This window comes from Mustela nivalis (genome assembly GCF_964662115.1).
Source record: "Mustela nivalis genome assembly, contig: HAP1_SCAFFOLD_176, whole genome shotgun sequence".
NCBI lineage: Eukaryota > Metazoa > Chordata > Mammalia > Carnivora > Mustelidae > Mustela > Mustela nivalis.
Window position 1 is genome coordinate 66,553 of NW_028136452.1, and position 6,499 is coordinate 73,051.

Consider the following 6,499-nt stretch of genomic DNA (forward strand, 5'->3'; position numbering starts at 1 on the left):
AAATGAATATTACCATTTTGAACAATTTAATTACTATTACTAGAATTATTATAAGTATAAAAATAGCTATCATTTTAGCATGGAATATGAGACTCTCATGCTCCATGCTTCATCACATACACACAACAACGCAGCATAATAAGTATTATCATCACCATTTCATGGGTGAAAAAACTGAGGCTAACACATTTGGATAACTGGTTTATGATTACATGGGTAGCAAAAATGCATCACACTAATTTAGGCTTTATGATTTCAGAATTGTACTCTTACCATTGCACATTCTATTACTCTGTAAATACTTGGCCTGTTTTCATTTGGTTCTTTAATTTTATTCATGTGGTGATGGCTTAAAGCTTCATTTAAAGGAAGCTTAAAAATTTCATTTAACCAAAAGCTCCCAAGAATTAAAAATGTCATTGATCTAATGTAGACATGGATATCATTAGTTAATGGGTAACTATATATTTTCCACTCTAGTGAGATAAAAGAGTATTTTTCTAAGTTTTAGTCTCTCAGTGTTAAAAAGGACTTTGTTAAAATAGAAATATTTAGACAAAGGTGATCAAAAGTCTGGATCAGGTCACCTTAAGGTAAATATTAGGAACCTGAGGAAACAAATGGAGATTTGAACACTGAGCTATGATATAATGAATGATTTCAAGTATTTAGTAGAGTATAGAAAAGCCCTTTAAAGCCTGGTCTTAGCCTAGCATTGCAGCTTCTGGGATATCTATCTATCATCTATCTATCTAGATATAATGTGAAAACTTTTTTAACTTAAAGATTTTGAGAAATAGAACATAATCAGCACCATAGAAGATCTGTTTATGATAACAACCTAGCCCCTCCTCCCAGTTTGTTAATATTCTCTCTTATTTAATGTAACATTGTGCAAATAGACCACTACTGATCTGCTGTTATGAATGAAATAGCTATAATCATCTGTTTGCATATCCTGGTGAAAATATTCATTTAGTTCCATGTTGTATTTCTAGGAATGGACCAAATTTTTATTTTTATTTTTAAGTTTTCTAAATATTGTCCAACTTACCTCAAATGTTTTTATTATGGGCACTTTCATTCTTTCACATTCTTGCAAGGCAATTTTACTGTTGCCCAATATGGTAAGTGTGTAATAGTATGTCATTTTAGGTTTTAATTTATTATTAATTTAATTTAATTTAATTCCAGATTCATAATAAAGATAAACAGTTTTTATATATGAGTGGCCATTTGGATTACCCTTTCTGAAAAGTGCATGCTCAAATCTTTTGATATCTTAACATTGTGTCATACTGACTTCTTTAATAGTAGATTTTCTGAATGAACTTTAAGCTGTGTAGGTCTTCTCTATTTTATTTTGAACTTGTTTTCATTTCAAAATCTTTATATTTATTTTCATAATCTGCTTTTATTTTTCTTTGTCTATTATCTATCTATCTATCTATTTATTTGCAAGCAAGAGAGAGCGAGCAAGTGAGAGTGCAGGGAGGGATAGAAAAAGAAGGGAAAAGAATCTTAAGCAGGCTCCAGGCTCAGCACAGAGCCCAACTCTGGGCTCTATTTCACAACCCTGACATCATGACCTGAGCCAAATGAAAGAGATAAAATAAAATTAAGGTGTTAAAAAAAAAAGGAAAAAGAATTGGAGGTTTAATTAAGTGAGCCACCCAGGCACCCCTGTGGTACCTTAAATTAGCTGTCATATTTTTAAAGTTCTAGAGTATCCATTTGTTCATTTATAAAACCTTTCTCAATATCATTTTTAGTGTCAGTTTTTGGTTCAATTTGCTTCCCCTCTCATTTCTTTGAGCAGAGTAATCAAGCCATTTTACAATCTTTATTGATCATTTTAACATCATACTTAATCCCATTTTGTCTATCAAATCTTGTTAATGGTTTTTCTTTGTGTGCTTTGTTACATTTTGCTATGTTCAAGACATTATATTTGAAACTCTTATTGAGTAGGGATAATTAAGAGCTATAATAATGGTATGGTCCTCCTTGGTAGGATTTTCTCTTATATCTGAGACTCTACAAGACAATCATACTCCAAATTCAGTGATTGACTTTCTCAGTTTACACAGAAGGCAAGGTAGGCTATAGTCTTATTTCTGCTTCTCCTTGTGCTTTGGGGATCTCAAGTTAAATTTGGGTTGTACCAAAGTCCTCAAATTTGATTGCTGCTGGATTTTGAATTTTGTTTCTCTAGTATCAAGAGTCTATGAACAACACAGCTCAGTGTGTTTTAGCAGTTTCAAATGCTCTCATAGCTAAAATGGCTTCAGGGCATATATCTCTAGGCTCTCATTGTATTTCGTATTTTGGCCCAGTAATCCCTCACTTATTTTTATAATCATTCTGATATTTTTAACTTTAAAAGCTATTTTGTCTGGATTTTTAGTTGTCTTAAGTAGGAGTTTTTAGATCACCATTACTAGAAGCAACAACAAATATACATGAAAATATCTGCAGTAGTTTATCACATCTTTATGGCTTTGAACTTCCATAAGCTGAGGCATCCTTCTCTAATCACTTAGGCAAACTCCAATTTACCCTTTAAAACAACCCAAGAATTGCTTCATTTAAGAACATGTTCAGGGATGACTCTTCCCCACTGTTCTTACCAACATTCCCACACACTCTTTGCTACCCAAAGCTTGTTTATGAACTTTCGTTAGGTATATCAGCGTGACCAGAATTTTGCTCTATTGTATTTTTGTCCTTTAGAGCTTTAATTAAATATGAATTCCATAGAAAGTCTGTCCCTTTTCTTTCAAACCTGGGTTAGTTATTTCTTCTCATTCTTTGTCAGAAGTTACTTTATTAGAGAAACTTATAGCTCTATTGTGACTTTGGAGCCTTTACAGTTTTTCGACTGGAAAAATCACCCATCCCTGAGATTTTTACGCAGCTTCCTAGCTGATATTATTCAGAAATCTGTTCAAAACAGACTTTTTCAGGGAGGCCCTTTTGGACCACTCAGTTTAAAAACCTCTTCTCAATCACTGCTCTTTTAAAAATGTGCTTATTTAGTTCAAATATGCATCTCTATTAAAGAAAAATCAGTACGTTTTTTTTTTTAAAGTTGGCTTACCTATTATCTATCTCTCCCATTAAAATGATTCCTCTGGGCTGGGGTTTTGTTGTGCTCATCTTAGGCCAGGCACTCAATAAATTGTCTCTGAATGATTGAATTGTTTGACTCCCTTGCTAGATTCTCAACTTCATGAGGCCAAGGATTGTTCTATTCAGTCCTTCTTTATCCTCAATGTCTGTTATATTGCAGTCACTTACATGACTAATGGGAAAAATCACAGAAAGAAAGAGTTAAAACTACATAAAAACCCCGTAGGTTCAATAACACAAAGCTTTCTAAAATTATTTAGCCCAGGAATTGAATACTGGCTGCACTTTTGATTTTTTTTAAATGGTATTGAATTTAATTTAAATGGAAATACTGGAATGGTAGAATAATAAAAAAATTATAAAAGCAACTTGCTCCTTAAAGTAAGAATTATATAGGACATCTCTTCTAGAAGCAAAATTTTCAAATGACAAACATCTGAAAGCATAGAAGGAGAAGTAAGAGTGTGAATTGTATTTCAATGCTCTTTTCTTTATATTCAACAAACAGCTTCATTCACACACCTTTCCAATTTTTTCAACTCTTTTGACAAAGCCTTCAGAGGAGTTACTGCTGATGACAACCATCACAGCCTAACAGGAGAAATTTTATAAAGAAAAATAATAGCATGTTTTTCCCAAATTGTTAAGGATATGGTGAAGCTCTGTCGGATTCAAAGGAGGAATGTGCAATTCCATGCTATATATAATAATAACTTGTTTTAATAGTGGCTTTGCAATTTTTCAGATATATCCATTTACTGAAACCACTATCAAATAAACAAAAACAAACAAATGAACAGGGGTTCGAGACAGAAATTATCTAATCTAAAAATAGCACATGTTCACAGAATACACAACACATATCCCAAGTACTACTATAGGTTTCAAGTAATAGTCAAAACAATAGTAAACATGATTCAGACCCTACCAGTCAAATCATAAATGGGACCTTAACTGTAAATCCTTATCTTTAGATCAAAGCGGGTAATTGGGGGCTGAAGATACATTATAGAACTAATATGTTATAGAACTCCTCTGAAATGAGTCATTTATTCCATCACTTTTCCTGCACAGCTGCTGACCCATGTTTTGGTTCCTGGAAATAGCTGCTACCCTGTCATACTTCTTAAAAGCACATATATTGATAACTCTACTCATTCCTCCATTCCTCTGTGACTGTCACTGTGTTAAAATGTGGAGTCAGCTGACTCACTTGTGATGGTAATAAAGTAGATGAGTTTGCAAAGTATTTTGTTATTTCTAAAAAATGCAAAAACCAAATTACATTGAAATCATAAGGGGTGTTTCAGGGAGAGCTGTAGGATGTGGTTTCTTGTGTAATCCACAGAGATTAGCTCCAACACATATTTAAACTCTCCTCTAGGAGCAACCTTAGTGGTAAAGCAAGAAGATAAACAGATGTATACACACCCTGGCACAAAATTATCACTTATGTTTGGCTTCCTAGTCTCCTCGTGTTACTTATTTATCTTAACTTCTCTCTGAAATCAGGGAACACAGAATCTCAATCAGTAGACATTTTTCTACTGAATTACCCAATAGTCCGATCATACCCCTAATACTTTTTAAAATTATTTCACTCATAATCCCAAATCTGCTTTGCTTCCTCATCTTAGTACACTGTAATTTGATTTCAAAATGAGGACAGTTGTCAGTAATGCCACATTCATTCATCTATTTTACAATTCCATGTGCTTATAACTATGAAGATATGTTAATAACATCCATTCCAATAAGCCACCCTAAATTTATTATCATGAAACAAGACCTCAAGAAAGAGAATTCAAAATCATCCATGTATTTGCAACTTATTGCAATAAAGCCTTTATCAATAGACTTCCCTGTGCACATGGTGGTCAAATTGCTGGTGAAAACCAGCCAGATCTATTACAAGCTTTCTCATGGCTTCTAGGTAACCCAAGTGAGCCTTTATTGATACTGGGAAGGGATAAAGCAGGGAAGGGATAAACAGTGCTATAAGATTTGGCTAGACAAAAGTAATGACTCTCATTACAAAGTGAGTATTTTTTTTTCAAGCTTTAGTTCAGTTTATTTTTCTTGTATAAAACTATGTAGTAGCCACAGCTGGAGCCTGGGTCCTCTGAACAGAGACTCTGGTGTGGGTCTTCACAAGATGGTCCGTGAACTCCTGATAGGGAGACTTGGTGAACACAGTCTCCTTCCAGAGATCAGGGGTGAGATAGCTGTAGGTCTTGGAGATGGCATCGAAAGTAGCCTTGGCAAAGTTCCCTAGGGTGGCAGTGCAGCCCCTGGCCGAGGTGTAGCAGTCGTCAATACCAGCCATCATCAGCAGTTTCTTGGGCACAGGGGCCGAGACAATGCCAGTGCCTCTGGGGGCGGGGATGAGACGCACCAGCACAGAGCCACAGCGGCCAGTCACCTTGCACGGGACAGTGTGGGGCTTGCCGATCTTGTTCCCCCAGTAGCCTCGCCGCACAGGGACAATGGAAAGCTTCGCCAGAATGATGGCTCCGCGGATGGCAGTGGCTACCTCCTTGGAACACTTGACATCCAAACCGACGTGTCCATTGTAATCTCCGATGGCGACAAATGCCTTGAACCTGGTCCGCTGGCCCGCGCGCGTCTGCTTCTGCACAGGCATGATCTTCAAAACCTCGTCCTTGAGGGAGGCTCCCAGGAAGAAGTCGATGATCTCAGACTCCTTGATGGGCAGGGAGAAGAGATAGATCTCCTCCAGGGACTTGATCTTCATGTCTTTGACCAGGCGGCCCAGCTTGGTGACGGGGATCCACTCCTTGTCCGCGGCCTTGCCCCCGCGAGCTCCGCGGCCTCGGCCCCGGCCCCGACCACGGCCCCGGCCCGCCCCGGCCCCGGATGCCGCTGCCGAAGCCACCGCGGAAACCGCCGCGGCCTCCCATTCCAGGGCCCCCGGGCCCTCCGGGCCCTCCCGCAGCACCGGCGTCATCCGCCATTTGGTGTTCTCTCGGAGAGGAAACAAAGTGAGTATTTTAAAGCAAAAGAGCCTGTTGGGAATATTGTTTTATAAAATAGTGGTTTTTTTTATTAACTTTTTAAAATTCAATTAGGTAACATATAGTGTACCAATAGTTTCAAATGTAGATTTCAGTTATTCATCCATAGCATATAATAGCTAATGCTCAGTACTTACTGTTATAGCTTCTTGAAAGCAGAATTTTAACCCACTGAGCCACCCAGGCGCCCTTGAAAGCAGAATTTTAGATCACATTTTCTGATTACTTCCATGTCGTACAACACTTTCCTGCTAGCAACCTTCAAAACATACTGTTTGTTAGAGGAATTTCTTTAATAATAAATAAATAGGAATTCATTTAAATTTATAAAT

The 6,499-nt window shown here is 36.9% G+C and overlaps 1 pseudogene across 1 annotated transcript; it reads right to left on the reverse strand.

The window, feature by feature from the left end:
- Nucleotides 1–5,177: 5,177 nt before the first annotated feature.
- On the reverse strand, nucleotides 5,178–6,107 carry LOC309857014 (small ribosomal subunit protein uS5 pseudogene; annotated as a pseudogene). Its single transcript has one exon. The product of its transcript is annotated as a small ribosomal subunit protein uS5 pseudogene (transcript).
- Between the last annotated feature and the right edge of the window lie 392 nt (nucleotides 6,108–6,499).